Here is an 18,830-nt window from a genome sequence, read left to right as displayed (position 1 = left end):
CATCGGGCTCCCTGCTCTGCGGGAAGCCTGCTTCTCCCTCTCCCACTCCCCCTGCTTGTGTTCCCTCTCTGGCTGTCTTTCTCTCTGTCAAATAAATAAAATCTTTAAAAAAAAAAAAGAAAGTCAAACAAGAAAGAAACCACATAGTGGTGGATGAGATTCTGTATTCTTGGGCTGAGATCTTGCAGTTTGCATTGTTCTGGGACCTCAGGCTTCCCAGGCTTCAAGTCTCTGAATTTCTTTCACAGATGAGAAAGATTCTTAGCAGCAAGTTTCCTGGGGGGGCCTCGGGCGATTATTTTGGACATGTACAGAGCTTTCCAAATGGTCCAGGAGAGGGTAAGGCTGCAAGCATTTCTCCTAGTTTCTCCTGCACACTTGCATCATTATGTCATGCCCAGCAGGACAAATAGACATGGCCAGAGACCTCAGAAGATAGCACCATTTGAATCCATTTTGTGTGGCTCATTTGAGACCTCTAGTATCTCTAGAGGTGGGCATCCATAGGTCAAAGTTCTATTGGCATCCCAAGAGTGGTAAACTGGCCACTACCATTCTCCAGTATTGGGAGAATGTCCTATTTTGCCAGGCTTTTCTCCCTCACTTATAAATAAGACTTCTCATTTATTCCCACTGCTGTCACATCGAGCACACATCTTCCCTAGGCACTGCTCCCAAGAGGTCTGCAGATCTTTTGACTTCCTCAATTCTTTTTCCTCACTTCTATCAGAAGTCTAAAATACAAAAATGATCTTTATGGCAGTGATTCTCACAGCATGGTCCCTGGTTCAGTAACATCAGCATCACCTAACAACCTATTAGAAATGCAAGTTCTCAGGCCCCTGGTTTACTAAATCAGAGATTCCAGAGGTTGAGTCCAGCAACATCTTTAACAAGCCCTCAGGTGATTGGGGTGCACACTAAAGTTTGAGAACCACTGCTCTATGCTTTAAACCCTGCCCACCTCTCTTTAGTTATTTGTCTCCACACCAGTAGGGAACCTCGGTCCCAATATGCCTACACCTATACCCTTCAAAATGCATTGCAGTTCTTTTTCTGAGAGTCCACAGAACATCTCAGAGTTAGCACTGCTCTCCCATCCCTCTCCCTTCACTTTTATGTTGAAATTTATGGGGTTTGAGAAAGAGATCTCTGTCTCTATGCCCAAAATTCTCCTTTTTTAAGGACACAAGTCATATTGGATTAGAGCCCACACTAAAGACCTCATTTTAACTTGATTACCTCTGTAAAGACCCTATTTCCAAATAAGTTCACATTTTGAGGTATTAGGACTTCTGTATATTTGAGGAGGGAGGGAGGGACACAGGAAGATCTGGGGGAAAATCCCTTTCATGTGTCCTGAGAACCTCCCAATACCATCATGGGATTATTTTTCCCTTCTCTTGGGAAGCATAATTGATTAAGATAGACAATGACTATTGTCTATTTTTAAGAAAGTAAGCCAGGTCTGGGTGCTTCTTCTCTGCCCGAGACTGGATATTTGTAAGAGAGAGGGAAATATAAAGCATAAACATATACAACCTCCCTGTTTAAAGCTCTTTGTGTAAATTTGTCCCCAAATATCTTTAATTTTATCAAATAAATAATTTTATCCAAATGTGATTGGATGTCATCAGGGAGCCACAATTTCTGCCTTCAGATTGGCTGAAACATCCTCCAACCACATCCCCCAGCTTTGGCTGAGAAAGGCACCTGTTTTTCTCTGAAGTCTGGGCAGTAACTGTGAATTAATTTCTCTGCTTCTGTCACACACTAGCAAAAGAGACACATCAGCATATTGGCGTTCTGTAATCTCCACTTGGTTTCAATCAAAAAGAGCAAGAATTCTTTTCATATAAGGTGCATGGAAATCCCAAGTTTGGTGGGCCCTAAGACAGAAACGCTAAAGTATGGAGAACTGAGGTGTGGCTACTCTCCCCTGTATCAAGAGGAGAGGAGGTGAGAATCTATTTTTCTCCTCCATTCTGGCCTTGTTCGTATGCTCCTCACCAGGGGCCTGCAGGCTTGGGCTTCTGGGGAGGATGAGGAGCGGGAGCACGCTGAGTTCTCAGGAATCCTGTGTGCTAGGAGCCCCAGTGTGGGCTCAGAATCTGGGCTCTGTTCCCAGGTAAGGGTGTCTCCAGCCAACTCCTTCCCCAGTCGCCAGTAATAACAGCCGCCACGGGGCTACAGCTGCGCAGGGGAAAGGGGACCTCTCTGGGAAACGAAGAATTATAGGTTCTAAAGAAAGGTACTGAAAGCTTCCCAGCCGCAGGAATCCACCCACCCTGAGACAGGCTTCTTCTCTTCCGGCAAGCAGAATTGGGGGAGGAAGCCTCTGCAGACTCTGCTCCGCCAAGACTAGCGAGCGGGCATAGACTGGCACCGCCTATCTGCAGGTGGGTCTCAAGGAGCAAAAGGGGACTAGGAGTCAAGCTTTTTTCTCGGTCCTTTTAACTCACGTCCTACGCTTCCTGGAGGCTCCAAGACTTCTTTTCTGGCTTCAGAACTGAAAAGCATCAAACTCAAAATTTAGCAGACTGCAGCTTTGGTCTTCTTTACACCACCAGCACCCTCCCCACCCCCACCCCAAAGCGATCTGGAGTGAAAAGGAATTCATTCCTCCGTTCAATAAATACTTTTTGAGCGCTTACTGGGCGCCAGGAGGAAGCTGACGCGACCCCTGTCTTCGGAGTGCTCCTACGTTCTAGATCCCAAGAGCTTCGCTTCCGGAGCGGATAGTTTGTTTTTAAAGATCTTTCCCTTCAGCTTCTGGAGTGAGAAGAGCTGTTCTGGCTGGGCGGATGCAGGTTGGAGTCCCGGGGTGGGGGGTGGGAGAGGGAGGAAGAATTTCTTCCTTAGGGTCCTTTGGCAATATCTACAGTCTTGGTCTCAGTTGGAGGTTCAGAAAACAACGCTGAAAAAAAAGAGCAGAAAGATATGATTGGAAGTGTAGACAAAACTCCCTTGCGGGTTTGGTAGCGTGGCCGAGCGGTCTAAGGCGCTGGATTTAGGCTCCAGTCTCTTCGGGGGCGTGGGTTCGAATCCCACCGCTGCCAGGGTTTTGTTTCTATTCATAAGTAGTCACAGCCTTCATCTTCACTTCAAATAAAAGTGTAGGTTCCTGCGGGTTTTGACCAAATCTCAAACTCCAATATCTGAATTTTCTGAATACGCGGCTCTAGACCGACGGAATGCGACTAGTGAATGAATGACTCAGTTTACCGACAGGCAGCTCGTAAGTCAAGCTGATCCGTAAAAGACACACTCCTCCGGATCCTCGATCCCCCTTCTGTTCGGAAGGGAGAGAATAAGGCCTTGCTTGCCAAAGGGATGGCATTTAACCTGGGGCACTCTAGAGAGGAGAGAGAGTTTTGGGATCTTGACATAACTTTGAAAGTGCAGTAAACGGTAAGGGTGTGCATAGAAGGGAGCAGGGAGTGAAGTGAGCCTTTGTCTCATCATTTGCTCCTAAGAGTTAACTTGAAAAAATTCGGCAGTCCCACTCAGAGCCGAAGTAAAAAATTCAGTTGCACACAGCGCCCAAAGTGTCCCTGTGGTCCCTGGTGCTGCCTCTCAGACCCCTAATGAGTTACCTATAGGGTGTTCTGTCTTATTTCTCCTTCCACTTGCCTCTGGGGACCGCACTACTACGCCACCCCCACCCCCCTTTCTGTCTCTCCTTCCAAGTCCACCAACAGGACAGCAAGGATGTGTTAATCAGGAAGCTAATCATTGAGGGAGGCGGCTGCTCACCAGCTCAGGGAAGTGATTCAACAACCAGGCTTAGCCAGGCAAGGAAGACCACCCCGACTCCCACCTAGCTCAAAAAGAGTCCTAGGATGGGTTTGAAGTCAGAATTAGGGCTCTTTAAGAAACATTCTCACTTTCTGGCCTTTGAGGGCAATGCCTTTCCTGCCCCATGTATGTGTACAGCCTTTGGTACCCAAAGGGTGCGTTGGGCATGATTATGATACATATATACAGATTTGAATACATACTGCATACAGATTTGAATACATACTGCATACAGATTTGAATACATACTGCATACAGATTTGAATCCAGGCACTGTCCCCTCCTCAGGACTTCAAGAAGGAGTTACGGGCTCATTCTAGTAAATGGTGTTGGAACCTGACTGGCCTGTGCCCTAAAGGAGGCAAGAGTTAAAGATTGTCCATGTGGCTTCTTACTCTAGTCAACCTCAACAGTAGTGACATTTTGGACTGGATAAATCTTTACTGTGGGGATTGGGGGTCGTGTGTATTGTAGGATGTTTAGTAGCATCACTGGTCTTTACCCACCGGATACCAGTAACATTGCCCCAGTTATGACAATTAAAAATGTTTCCAGACATTATCAATGTCCTCTCGGAGGCAAAATCATCCTTAAAGACAGAGGGTGCAACTATTATGTCCCACTGTGTGGCTTGTCTTCTCAATACCTTAACAGTGCCTTTTGAAGGGCAAAGTTTTCTAATTTTGATGAAGTACAATTAATCACATTTTTCTTTTATGGATCATGCTTGTGGTGTTGCATCTAAAAAAATCTTTCCCTGATACAAGGTGACAAAGATTTCATTCTAAATATTTTGTGGTTTGGGTTTATGATCCATTTTGAGTTAATTTTTTATGTGGTGTGAAGTAAGGATCAAAATTATTTTTTTAACATTATTTGTTGAAAAGACTACCTTTCTAAAGAGTACATTTATCATGAGCACTCAGTGATGTATAGAATTGTTAAATCACTATATTGTACACCTGAAACTAATATAATGCTGTATGTTAACTATACTGGAATTAAAATTAAAAACTTAATAAAAAATAAATTAAAAATGGCTACCTTTCTCTACTGAATTGCCTTTGAAACTTTGTCAGCCATCAATTGATAATATTATGTGTGGTTCTATCTCTGTACTCCTGTTCCATAAATCTATTTTTCATATTTTAATGCCATACTATAGTCTTTTTTTTTTTTTTTTTAAGATTTTTTTACTTGACAGTTCGAGAGGGAAAACAAGCAGGGGGAGTAGGAGAGGGAGAAGCAGGTTTCCCGACAAGCAGGGGGCCCGACGCGGGGCTTGATCTCAGGACCCTGGGATCATGACCTGAGCTGAAGGCAGACACTTAGTGACTGAGCCACCCAGGCATCCCACCAATGCTATAGTCTTGATTATAGTAGTTTTTATACATCTTGATGGCAGAGTTACTTTCCTCCAACTTTATCGTTCTTTTTAAAGTTGTTTTGGGCATGCTATGTCTTTGAATTTCCATGTCAATTTTTGGAATCAGCTGGTCAGTTTCTAAAAACAAAACAAAACAAAGCCAGAGGTGCCTGGCTGGCTCAGTTGGAAGGCAAGTGACTCTTGATATTGGGGTTGTGAGTTCAAGCCCCACATTAGGTGTAGAGATTACTAAAAATAAATATGCTTTAAAATAAAAAACTTGTCTTAAAAAATAAATAAAAACCAAATCTTACTGTTATTTTGATTAGAATTACACTGAATCTATAAATCAATTTAGGGATAATTTATATCTTAACAATATTGAGTCTTCTCATTCACAAATGTGACATGATTTTCCTTGTATTTAGGTTTTCTTTCATCCATCTCAGCATTTGTGTGTGTGTGTGTGTGTTTGTGTGTACAAATCTTGGACATATTTTATCCCTAAGTATTTCATATTTAATGATTCTGTTGTAAATTGAATTGTTTTTTAAATTTTCAATTTCTGATTGTTCATTGCTAGGTACAATTATACATATGTAGATAGAGTATAAACAGTAATATACGCAATTAATTTTAATATTTACCTTGTATCCAACAACTTTGCTAGATTCACTTATTATAGCTTTCTGTGGATTCTGTCGGATTTTTACATAGCCATTCACATTTTCTTGGAATAAAAAATAGATTTACTTGTTTGTTTAAACCTGGATGCCTTCTATTTCAATTTTTTTCCATTATTGATTGGGCAAGAATCCCCAGTACAATGTTGAACAAAGTGATGAAAGCAGATGTCTACATTTGCTCCCCATCTTACAGGGAAAACATTCAGTCTTGTATCATTTAAGTGTGAAGTTCTTCATAGTTTCCATTTATCAGGTTGAGGAAGTTTCCTTCTTTTCCTAATTTGCTGAGAGTTTGTGTCAGGAATGAAAGTGGACTTTGTCAAATGCTTTGTCTGCATTTTTTAGTAAGATCATATGATTTTTCTTTTTAGTCTGTTGAAATAATAAATTACATTGATTGATTTTGAATATTAACCAGCTTTGCTTTTCTGGGATAAATACCACTGGATTCAGATATATTGTTATTTTATATATTGTGGATTCAACTTGTTGAAGTGTTCAACTAGGTGGGGAGGAGACTGGATTTCACCTTTTAGCCCCTGCCTGGTGCACTAACTCCTGAGTTACAGCTTCTTATTGTATTCTTCTAAGAGAGACCTTCATTTGTTGATCTGCAATCAACAAAACTGGCAGAAGGAAGAAGTAACAGATACTTGTCCCTAAAATTGCAACTCACCCTCCCCAGGCAATCACACTCTAAGATAAAGCCCCGGGCTCTGCCCGCCGCACCCCCCCCCCCCACCAGAGAGGAACAGAATCTGCGAAAATGCAGCCTTCGCGTCTGAGTCTGGAGGCAGCCCCAGCTACAACGCCCCTCTCCCCCCCCACCCCCTCACCTTGGATTTATCCTGCACAATACCCACTACGACTTCTAGTCTCTCCTAACCTAGAAAATCTCTCAAGTGTCAGTGCAGATCGCTCTGAGAGTGGCTCCAGCCTCTCCCCCAAGCTTCCTGGCCTCCGACGGTCTCCCAGATTCCTGGGCTGAAGCTTTGGGAAGAGCGCAGTGACATTGGGAGAGGCTTCTCTGTCCCACCTCTTCTACAAACTGTGTAAAAGGCCATGGAAAAGTGAATACTTTAGAATATATTGATAGTTAGCCTCCGAGGATTAAATGAGCCATTTAAGATCCATGCAATCATGTACTGGAAAGCCCATTCTCAGCTGTCATTTAGGGATGTATTTGCTCCTAGAACTAAGGCGTTCAATCCAGAGCTCACCCCAGGTGTGCGGGAGGAGATAAGGGAGTGAGAAGCCCTCGTTCATCTTGAGATGCATAAAAATACAAGACTGAAGGACAAATAGAGGAACCTAGAGGGACTAGGGAAGAGCCATTCTTATCTGTGGCTTCTCATTGTAATCTGTGGTCCTTTGCAATCCACGTGCTGTGGTTTGTGGTCTGGTAATGGTAGCAAAGCAGCATTTGGCAACTGCCACCCAGGCATTGAACCCGGGGAGGACCTTTCTTGGCTGTGTCACAGCAGGTGTCCCCAGAAACAGTCGCTGGCTCCAGCTGGTCTGACGTGACCGGCAGGACAAGTGAGATGTCCTTAAAAGGAATAGAATGGCTTGTTGAAATCTCCTGAGGCACTGCTTTTCTCTGCTGGCTGCACTTGGGAAACTATAAAATACCGAGGCTTGGATCCCACCCCTGGAGATTACGGTGTCATTGGTCTAGAGCTCGGCCTCCATGTGAGAATTTTTAAAAATTCCACACGTGCTTCTCATGAACAGACAGAGTTAAGAACTACCGCTCTAGGGATATAGTGATTCTTTTGGACATGACGTGCCGGGTCCAAAAACCGGACGGAACCCGAATGCTCTTCAAAAATGGCGTCAGCTAGCAAATGAAGGCGACTTGTAAACAGGGGCAGAATATTCTGTGACTATGAAATCTGCCTGATGAGAGAGGGTAGCTGCAGGGATTGGAAGCCCCAGTCTGGAGTCTGCGCAGCTGGGGGACTTTCTCCTGTCACTTCTCACTAAGACGTCTTTCTCGGAAAAATGAGCACATTGTGTCACTGAGCTTGGAGGAAGACCTCGAGAGGATGTTCCTTCCGGGGCCCTGGCCATGGCTTTGAGGGGTGCATTGAGACAGGCAGAATTTGTCGGCAGGGAACTTGAGTGCTGCTCTCTGTTCGCCCCTAACCTCCTGGTGAACTTGGTCTTTGAAGATTTATATCAGAACATTGCCAAATGGCAAGGCTTTCCGGAGCACTACCTGGCCAGAAAACAGGTGCCCTCTGCACTTGAACGGTTTGATCTGAAAAGCTCAGCCTCCATCCTCGTGTACTCATCCACTCACCCGACACCCACTCCAGCGCTACCCTATCAAGGCATTGGAGTGGTTATTCGTCATCCTTTGACCTCAGTTCCTCAACTGGCAAAAAGTTCCGCTTGGCAGCGGTGGGATTCGAACCCACGCCCCCGAAGAGACTGGAGCCTTAATCCAGCGCCTTAGACCGCTCGGCCACGCTACCACAGGTGGAGGGTTGCTCTGCCTTTTTTTTTCTGATAGTAACTACCTTTCTTTACATCTCAGCCCTATAGCTTAGATTTGTGTTCTGAAGTCCTAACCTTAAGAGCAAGTGGAGGAAGGGTTTGGAGAGAGCAGGGCTCATCGAGAAAGCCTCCTTTCCCCTGTAGGCTGTGGATTGCTCATCCCCCACCCAGGGCTTACAAGAGAAGTATTTTACCGAGTGAATGAAATTTGTAGCACAGGAGAAAGCTGTGGGCCTTTTGCAGGTGCCGACTATGTTTTATTCCTGTTGGCTTCCTCTCAGTCTTGCTACAAATTTCTTAGGAAGATAAAGGAAGATTCAAGCTAATTAAGGCCACAAAATCCTACCCACGAGGGAGCATGACTTATCAATGGAGATTTAGGGCATTTGCAAATGCGTGAACACCTACTTAGAACTGGAATCTGACCAAAAACCTAAAGAGGCCAGCGGAACTCTACAGTCCTTCCTTTTACCAGATGAGGTATCAAAGAGTTCATTCACACTTGCAGCTCTGCTACATTATTTCTTCAGAGAAGGCGAAGCCCTTATATGGTTTTACACTCTATTCCTAAAACACTTGGAGATGTCTCCTTTCTGCTCTCAGAGAGAGAGAGAGAGAGCAGATGCTCATTCCTTTCGAATTTGACGGTTTTAGGACTTTAGTGGTCTTCCAGATCTCCATGTTGGCATCTCAGCGTTGCAGTAGCGACCCCCTGAGACTGCTCTTGCTGCTCAAGAAACTTCATTTCAAGGAGGGGGTGAAGAAACGGAGGTAGCCCGTGTCCTTAAAAGAATGATGAAAAGAAACTTCAAGTTTTCTGGGGGCTTCTCGATCTAGGACTTTGAGTATGGAGCCAAGGAGGGGAGCTCCAAGAGGAGGGGAGCCAGGCTGGCGACGACTCCCGGGCCCTGTGGGCGTGGTCTCCCCGCCCAGCCCCAGAGCCTTTCCCCACCACTTCCCAGTAAGGGTCCCCGCGCCGAAAGTGAGCCGAGGTCCTGGGGGGCAGCCGGGCCGGGTGCGTGGTGCGTGGGTGGGTGGGGTGGGGATGGGGGTGGGTGCGGGCACGTCGGAACCCAGGGTGGGGCAGGGGCGAGGGCGCTGAGAGGGGGCGTTCCTTGAGGGGCCTCCACCTGAGCCTGAGGTCCAGCGGTTCGCGGCCGCCTACGCGGGGCCCACTGGGGTGGGTTCCCCTTTCCTTTCCTCCGCAAGCCCTGCCCCACCCGAACTCACGCATCCCTTTCGCCAACGCCCCCTTCCCCTCCCTCTCTTATCCGATTTCTGGCCCCGCGACGGTCGGCCGTACTCCCCTCCCCACTGAAGAAAAGAACTCGGGGAGGAGAAATGAGGCAACAGGTGAGAGCCCGGCCCAGCGGTCTTGAAAATCGCCGCCCGGGGGTGCCTGGCTACCGTCCGGTCGCAGCGTGTGTTTGGCTCTCTTCAAAGGGAGCTTCCGACCAATCCGAGGCAACGTGCACCTGGGACGGGCGGTGTCTTGGCCCCGTCATTTCCAGAAAGAGCAATGACTCAGCCTCTGCATCGTGCGCCCTTCGATAGCTCAGCTGGTAGAGCGGAGGACTGTAGACTAGACACATGTGGACATCCTTAGGTCGCTGGTTCGACTCCGGCTCGAAGGAGGTGCCTGATGCTTTTGCTGGCCATCATGAAGACCTCGGCCGGCTAGTGCCAAAGGCCAGCAACACAGGCCGAAGCCAGGAAAACACTTTCCGGAACTCGTACAGCTACGCGTATGCTCTCCCCAGGGAACACACCGGCACCATCTTCCCGCGGTCACCAGACCCATGGCCTGCAGCACAAAAACCAGGGCCTGCTTGTTACTCGTGCCTTATCAAGCAGCCCTGGCCAGCCCCCTCATCTCATGCCCTTTCCCCTTTTGTGCACCCCCTGCTCCAGCTCTGGGATCTGCCAACCGTTTTTGCTAAACAGACAAATCCCTCCCAAACAAACAGGTGGCCAAACAGGCCCTGCCCAGGGCAAGCCCTGGAGACTGATAAGCACACAGGCCATCACAGCGGTCTTGGACAACCATGGCATCCTTCTTGAAAACCCACCCCCTCAATCTCTGTCTCAGTCCCCTTCTCAGCTTCCTCCTAGGATGGTTACTGTCTCGCTTCTGTCTAGCCCAACCTCAGACTCTGTCTCTATCTCTCTGCCTGTCTGTGTGCCCTTACTTGCGGGTCTCTCTTTCCCACTCTCTGTCTGTCTCCTTCCTAGTCACTCAAGTGGCTTATAAATAGAGACACCTACAGAAACAGGAAACTGTCTTCCCACTCTACTTCATCCAGCTGTGGGACAGAACCGCCGCCCTGACCTTGTCCAAGCCAATGCCAGCTGTACTCCTCTATGAGGGAGGCTGACAGTGGCAGGAGCAAAAGACAGCGGGGCTCTCAGTCGACCTGGAGGGTCACCATGAGAACTTCAGTGACCCGCTCAGGTTTGCTGTCAGTGTGAGGACAGGGCTGTGGCCCCTCGTAAACTTAACTTGCACATGCCTTCACATCAGTTCTTGCTGCAGGTGGGTTTTAGTTCCTTCAAAAGAGCAGTGACTGCTCACCCTCGGTACCATGGTGGTAAACACACCTTGCACAGATTCCCCTGCTACTTCTGATGGAGAGAGAGAGAAAGAGAGAGAGAGAAACAGGGTGAGAGAAAGGGAGTTTGAAAGCAAAAGGGCAGACATAGACCGAACTCAGAGAGAGCCCTGAGAATGAGGGCCGTAGGGGCTGAAGGCAGGGAGCAGAAGTGTAGAGGGAGTGGGGGTTGGGGCTGATAGCGTAGGTAGCCTCTGTCACACATTTACCTCCTCACACAGGCCACTGGTCTGCGGATTCCAACCAGCTTGCTAAATTGGGCACTGACCACCTAAGGCGAAATGGACAGCACCTCCCCTCGCCACCTTATCCACCCCCAAGAAGCAGATGGGGGTGGTCCAGTCAGAAAGCACCTGGGAGGAAATGGGTTAAGCTTCCATGAAGTAGAAAAGATCAGGGCTTTACCAAGGGGCAGAGCCAGGTGACGGGGGTGTGGGGCTAGTGACGGTGGGATGGGGAGTTTGGGCGCAGAGAAGCACCAGGCAGTGGCCCTTGCACTCTTCCCTCATGTGGAAGGACAGTGCAGAGACTTGATGCGCAGTTGGGATGCATCACAGAGAGGACTTGCAGGGGCACTGTGATTGGAGTGTGGCTCTCTGAAGCCCTGCCCTCCCCTGACCCCTGAGTCCACAAGTGCCTTTTTCAGTTCTGGCTCTGACTCTCAAACTGTGGACTGTGTATCCCCACACGTCTTCCTTTCTTGACAAGCTGCTCCCCATCCCTCCACCCCCCTGCAATCTCAGCATGCAATCCCACTGTCCCACTGCTAACTCCAATTAAGCCTGAGTCGGTGGAGTCTGCACTGGTCCAGGAGGCCGCGTCATTGGGGGCCCACAAGTGACTTCAGGAGGAGCCTATTGTTCTGCAGCCACGGAGAATCGCCAGCCTTGAATGTCGCCATCTGCAGAGACCAGTGGAAGGGGAACAAAGATAGAAATTTAGGCCTTCTTGGATATGCCCCCTGGATGCCATGTGGAGGTGCTCAGTCTTTGGGAACCTAGCTTTGGGGAAATAAATAGCTAGTCGGAGAGTGTGGCCAGGGGGGCAGTGGTCTCTGGTGAGCAGCACACTGGAGGGTGAGCCCCCCTCTTCCAGGCTGACCCTTCCTGCCTGGTACCTCACAGAAGGAGCTGCCCCTCCCCCTGTCCTCACAGGCGCAGACAGACCTGTCGCCCATTCAGGCAGTGACCACACACTCGCTCCAGGCAAGGGCACTGGGTGAGGCTTGCCGTGCCTCTGGGGCACCTTCGCTGGATGGCTGAGGTAGGTGTTCTGGGGAAGGCGAGCTCACACCAGGTGGGATCTGAAATGTCTGTGAAAGACGCGGAGCCAGGGCAAAGGAGTCCACCCGGGATCCCACCGGTGATCTCTGTCCCTCTTGTCTTTGGTGAGCCTCCGGGAAGCCCACAGAACCGTGAGCTACTTCAGGGAGCAGCCGCCTCTGCCAAAGGAATCCGGGTCGGTGGGCAGAGGAGGGGAGCCAAGGAGGGGAGCTCCAAGAGGAGGGGAGCCAGGCTGGCGGCGACTCCCGGGCCCTGTGGGCGTGGTCTCCCCGCCCAGCCCCAGAGCCTTTCCCCACCACTTCCCAGTAAGGGTCCCCGCGCCGAAAGTGAGCCGAGGTCCTGGGGGGCAGCCGGGCCGGGTGCGTGGTGCGTGGGTGGGTGGGGTGGGGATGGGGGTGGGTGCGGGCACGTCGGAACCCAGGGTGGGGCAGGGGCGAGGGCGCTGAGAGGGGGCGTTCCTTGAGGGGCCTCCACCTGAGCCTGAGGTCCAGCGGTTCGCGGCCGCCTACGCGGGGCCCACTGGGGTGGGTTCCCCTTTCCTTTCCTCCGCAAGCCCTGCCCCACCCGAACTCACGCATCCCTTTCGCCAACGCCCCCTTCCCCTCCCTCTCTTATCCGATTTCTGGCCCCGCGACGGTCGGCCGTACTCCCCTCCCCACTGAAGAAAAGAACTCGGGGAGGAGAAATGAGGCAACAGGTGAGAGCCCGGCCCAGCGGTCTTGAAAATCGCCGCCCGGGGGTGCCTGGCTACCGTCCGGTCGCAGCGTGTGTTTGGCTCTCTTCAAAGGGAGCTTCCGACCAATCCGAGGCAACGTGCACCTGGGACGGGCGGTGTCTTGGCCCCGTCATTTCCAGAAAGGGCAATGACTCAGCCTCTGCATCGTGCGCCCTTCGATAGCTCAGCTGGTAGAGCGGAGGACTGTAGACTAGACACATGTGGACATCCTTAGGTCGCTGGTTCGACTCCGGCTCGAAGGAGGTGCCTGATGCTTTTGCTGGCCATCATGAAGACCTCGGCCGGCTAGTGCCAAAGGCCAGCAACACAGGCCGAAGCCAGGAAAACACTTTCCGGAACTCGTACAGCTACGCGTATGCTCTCCCCAGGGAACACACCGGCACCATCTTCCCGCGGTCACCAGACCCATGGCCTGCAGCACAATACAGTCCACCTTGCTGCTGCTTTTTGGAGCCGTCCAGACCACTTCCCACATCATCCCGGGCACTTTACAGTGTTATGCACCCACCACTTGTGCTCTGGACTCTGCCACCAGCACCAGTTTGCCCAAATGGACAGATACCTGCCAAAGAGGTGGCCAAACAGGCTCTGCCCAGGGCAAGCCCTGGAAGCAGACAAGCATATAGGCCATCACAGGGGTCACCGGCAACCATGGCATCCTTGAAGACTTTACTCTTTCACTCTGTATCTGTCCTCCAGTTGTACTCTGTTCTCTTTGTCTCTGTGTGTTTTTGTTTCCTGACTCTGATGCTGTATACATATTTGACCTAGAGAGACAAAAATTGCTCATTTTCCTGCTTAACCTAGTATTTGTACAGAATTGCCATTGGAGAACTTTCAAGTAATTGCCAATTCTCTACTACACTTTAGCTGACATTGATAGGATGCAAATGCAGTTTTGTGAATGCAGTTTGAGAGGGCTGATTATAACTGTCAGTGGCCTATTTAGGTGGCTGGTCTCGTGTCTCAACTGTTGCTCCTGGGAGACGCAGGTTTTATTTGTATCATACTTTTTGCCTCTGGAGGCTTGTGGCTCTTGTTGTAAGAGCAATAATCTTTCCTACTCTGTTCACACCATTTGGCACACACAGGTGATCTACATGAGGATTTTATAGCTCTTCCTCCACAAAGAGACCTGAGGTTTGAATGTCACCATATGCAAAAATTAGGGTCTTGCAATCAAGGATGGAATCTTTGGCCTCTCTTCAACATTCTAGAATTCTACCTCTTCATGCACTGAGCTAATGCTTCCACCATTACATTTAGATTTTTTTTTCTTGTCTACTAAGAAATGTGCCCTGAGAATTATGAACTGAGACAGGTATCCTTCAATAAGGGTATATAGTAAGTCCTGCATCCTCTTAGCTCAAGAACCTATGTCATATTGATTCAAAAGAGCTGTCACTCCTTAGGACTGGTGTTCAGGTATGTTTTATTCACAGGCTTTTTTATAAACACCTAATCTGCCTCAGGTACTGTAATTGTGCCAGGGAAATAGAGATTAAAATATAGGCATTGCCCTAAAACTGTTTAGTGTCTGTAGGGGGCAGATAGATGGAAGCAGATAATTACAATATAATGTCCTGAAAACTGCAATAGAGGTAAATAGAACATTCCATGCAAATCTAAAACTAAAATCAACCTTGGGAAGTTTTAATTCAGGCTGGGGTGGAGGTCAGAGTAGAAAATGTGGGAGGTCTCCTGGTAGCGCCAGTGCACTGAACTCAGTTGAGTTTTAGAAAATGAGAGTAAATCTGTGATCAGGTGAGTTCACTGGATGCAGAACAGTTTTAGGAAAAATAAACAGACACTTGAAGAGTGTTGATTTTGTGTGTTACCATATATGGTATCACTAGAGCATACATACAACCCCAGGACTAGCAAGAAATGAAGATATCAATAATTATGCATGAAATTTTATCCAATCTCATCATATCCCTACAGTTCTAATTGCTGCCCACCCCAGAAGCAAGGGGAAGATTTCTCTTTTGAGTCTTCATAAAGAAGATACCATGGCTTTATCACTTGATCTGAATATTATTCTACCAGAATGGTCAGCAGAAGAAAAAGGGATAATGTCCATGTACTTCAACATTCACCTCCATTCATTATCATTTTCTCTGCACATACTTTTTTTGTCACTGCCTGGCTTGGGTCAGCTGACAGATAAAGGCAGAAATATTGCAGATGGCAAGAGAGAAAAATCTTATGTCAAAATAAGGGTTTGCTTCTTTTTAGATTTGACAAGAATAGGGAATTGAGAAATTTCCATTCAAGATCTCTGGAGGGGCTCCTGGCTGGCTCAGTCAGTTGAGAATGCGACTCTTGATCTCAGGGTTGTGAATTCAAGCCTCGTGTTGGTTTGGGTGTAGAGATTGCTTAAAACTAATATCTTAAAAAAAAAAATCCTTTTTTTTTGTTAAGTAGGACACAGGGCTTGAACTTAGGACCCTGAGATCAAGAGTTGGATGCTTAACTGATTGAACCACACAGGTACTCCCTGCCTTCCCCCCAAAATAAGATCTCTTGAAATTGTCTTTTCTCCTCAAACCTCACCATCTGTTTACCACCTGGGGAGCCTTTCTCAGCAAGTACTGCCTCTAGCTGGGTTCCTGATGCCTGGATCAAAGCCATCCCAGTGTCAACTAAATGGCTCTAAACAGGATACAAATAAAAATGTTTACCTTTCAATAATGGAATTAATTAGAAACCAAAGCTTTTGTCACTCTCCTCCATCTCTGCACTAGGCTAATACCAGCAATCAAGAAGGATATAGCCTGGGGTGCCTGGCTGGCTCAGCTGATAGAGTGTATGACTCTTGATCTATGAGTTCAAGCCCCGCGTTGGGCATGGAGCCTACATTAAAATAAAAAAAATTAAAAAAATAAAAGGTTGTAGTCCAAGACTGGTAAAAGAGTGACTATTGGCATGTAAAATCCATAAATGAGGAAACATAAGACCCAGCCTCAAGTGGGATATATTTTCAATCAGTAACGGTGGAAGGGAGAGTGGAAAAACGTCAGCATCTGTCCATGATGGAGGATGAAGGCTATCTTCCTCTCAGGTGCACTTTTGCCTGCTAAGTCCCATATTGTACACAGACTGAAATATCTTGGGGCATTTTGTGGCACAGTTCCCTTAATTAAGTATCAGATATCAGAGGGGTGCCTGACTGGCTCCATTGGTAGAATGTCCTGGAGTGTCAGACTCGATCTCATGGTTGTGAGTTCAAGCCCCACCCTGGGCAAGGAGCCTACTTAAAAAAAAAAAAAAGTCAGATATCAGATAAAATCAGAGCCTGCTCCACCTAAAATCACTGAGCACTTTCCAATAAATAAAACTTTCTAAAATAGGGGAAGGTACGGTCCTGGAGGCTGGTAGCCATGAAAAATATTATGGTGACTCAGGATCAGAAGGCAGCCTCCCCTCTCTTTTTTGACCAGGCAGAAGAACAGGGTCTGAGACGCCACACCTGAAATGAATGCCTAAAAAACAAGCAGTTTCTTCCTAAGCTTGGTTTCCCAGGGCTTTTCTCATCCCTGCAGCCTCACTGTCCCCCTCAGTATGTCAGGTAATGGGGCAAAAATCTGAGTCACAAAAAGGGGGACCAAGTTCCTGCCTCTCTGTCCTGTAGCATGACCCACCCTCAGCGGCAGGCCAACGCTGCCTTAGAAGACGGGAAGTATTGCTCTTTTTACAGGTGGGTGTTTCTTCCTCTCATCTTAATATTTTACTGAAAATATTGGAGGCCCCAAAAGGGCTACATCTGAAGTAACTAACTTTTTAAAAAAAGATTTTATTTACTTATTTGAGAGAGAGAGAGAGAGAAAGAGAGCGCAGAAGCAAGGGGAGCAGCAGAGGGAGAGGGAGAAGCAGGCTCCCCCTGAGCAGGGAGCCCAACTCGGAGCTCAATTCCAGGACCCTGGGATCATGACCTGAACCAAGGGCAGACACTTAACTGACTGAGCCACCCAGGCGCCCCTGAAGTAACTAACTTAATTCCATTCCCCCCACTCCCACCTGCACCCAAACTCTGTGACTCAGTGAAAATGTGCCATATTTCCTGGCTTATAAACACCAGGTGGGGGTGCCTGGTGGCTCAGTCGGGTTAAGTGTCTGCCTTGCGCTCTGATCAAGATCTCAGGGTGCTGGGATCAAGCCCCGAGTTAGGCTCCTTCCTCAGCAGGGAGTCTGCTTCTCCCTCTGCCCCTCACCCCACTCGTGCTCTCTCTCTCAAATAAATAAATAAAATCTTTAAAAAAAAAATAAACACCAGGTGAGGGCAAGGTTCTCACTCTGCTTTCATCCCTCTGCCTGTCTTTCATCAAATTCTTTCCTATTCTCTCTTACTTGTTTCAGGATCATCTTTTAACAGAATCTTTTCTTAGCTCCCCAAGTCTCAATTAGGTTCTCCTCCTCTTTGTCTCTTTGGTACTCTTAGATTACTTTCGCCTTTCCACCTATCACACTATACTGATAGTATACGTCCACATCCTCTTTAGGAGTGAGCTCCTTGAAATCTGGGGCAGTGCTCTATTCTTTCTAGTATCATCAGTACCTTGCACACTGCCTTGCACAGGACAGACACCCAGCTAATGTGAAATTATTAACTGGCCTAAGGCATTTTAACATCAGCTCAAGAAAGATTAGGGGTCTGAGTGAATCATTACATCTTGGAGTAAAAAGACCTGCTTTATTGGAAGACAAAAAAAAGCCCAAATTTCTTCTAAGATAACAACCAGAGATGACACATATCCCATGTAAAGAGCCCAGGGTTTTCTGTGGTGAAAAGCAAATGAGGAAGTGTCTGGGAATTACACAGTAAGATATTCAAATTAACCCTACTGCTGAGGAAACCTGAAAGTTGAAAACATCTACTTGATGGCACTGGAGAAATAACAAAGATGAGAATCGTTACTCAGCCAAAATATGAGAGAGGTAAAAATTCAGAGTGAAAATAACTAGAAAATCCCCACATTTAAGGAAATAACTCATATTATGAAGCCAGTGTGAATTGTATATCAAAAGCAGACAAGAACATAAGAGAATTACTATAGGCCAATTTCATTCATAAACATGGATATAAAAATTCTAAACAAAAAGCTAGCACACTAAATAGAGATATATATAAAGACAGAACTGGAGCTATTAGATAAAAGTAGGAATGATTGAACATTAGAAAAATTAATGTACTTCACCACACTAACAGACCAAAGGAGAAAAATAATGACTATTTTTAATAGATGCAGAAAATTCATTTAATAAAATTCAATATCTGTCATGATAAAAATGATAAGTAAACTAGGAATAGAAGACAATTTGCTTAGTTTGATGAAGTGTATCTCCAAAAAAAATTTTTCATTATATCTTGTATCTAACAACATATTTAATGGTGAAATGGCGTTAGATTTCTGTTTGAGACTGAAACAAGATTAGGATGTCCAAAAAAAAAAAAAAAAAAAGATTAGGATGTCCACTAATCTCCTATTCAACATTATACTGAAAGTTTTCAGTAGAAGAAATGAAAATGAAGCGATTGTGTAAAGAGAAAATTTCAAGAAATCTACAAAGTAACAATACTGTTGACACCATTTGTAGGATTTAAGATGCACCAACTGATGAATGAATTCCCTCCTAGGTGTTTCTCCCTCTTGGTGGGTAGGATGGCTTTTGATGACAATAGTTAGTCTCAAGCACCTTCTCTTCTCCCCTCTTTCTTCCTTCTAGTCTCCCTGGTGAGGTTGTGAGGTGTGAGGGCTCACATACACCCTCCCCCCACCCCATACCTTGCAGTTAAGCTGATCAGGTGAGAAGTCTTGGCCAGAGATGTGTGAGCACAAGTGATGTAAG

General features: G+C 47.0%; 4 non-coding genes across 4 annotated transcripts; 3 read left to right on the top strand and 1 right to left on the bottom strand.

Moving 5' to 3' along the window:
- Positions 1–2,977: 2,977 nt before the first annotated feature.
- TRNAL-UAG (transfer RNA leucine (anticodon UAG)) lies at positions 2,978–3,059 on the top strand. The gene has a single exon. It is a non-coding gene; the product is annotated as a tRNA-Leu (tRNA).
- Positions 3,060–8,248: 5,189 nt separating this feature from the next.
- Positions 8,249–8,330, bottom strand: TRNAL-AAG (transfer RNA leucine (anticodon AAG)). The gene has a single exon. It is a non-coding gene; the product is annotated as a tRNA-Leu (tRNA).
- Positions 8,331–9,896: 1,566 nt separating this feature from the next.
- TRNAY-GUA (transfer RNA tyrosine (anticodon GUA)) lies at positions 9,897–9,986 on the top strand. The gene is given in 2 exon segments: positions 9,897–9,933; positions 9,951–9,986. It is a non-coding gene; the product is annotated as a tRNA-Tyr (tRNA).
- A 3,146-nt stretch (positions 9,987–13,132) lies between these two features.
- On the top strand, positions 13,133–13,222 carry TRNAY-GUA (transfer RNA tyrosine (anticodon GUA)). Its single transcript is given in 2 exon segments — positions 13,133–13,169; positions 13,187–13,222. It is a non-coding gene; the product is annotated as a tRNA-Tyr (tRNA).
- The last annotated feature ends 5,608 nt before the right edge of the window (positions 13,223–18,830 follow it).

Source organism: Halichoerus grypus, chromosome 8 (genome assembly GCF_964656455.1).
Source record: "Halichoerus grypus chromosome 8, mHalGry1.hap1.1, whole genome shotgun sequence".
NCBI classification, from domain to species: Eukaryota; Metazoa; Chordata; class Mammalia; order Carnivora; family Phocidae; genus Halichoerus; species Halichoerus grypus.
Note: the sequence above shows the minus strand (reverse complement) of the source record. Positions and strands in the feature narration are given on the sequence as shown.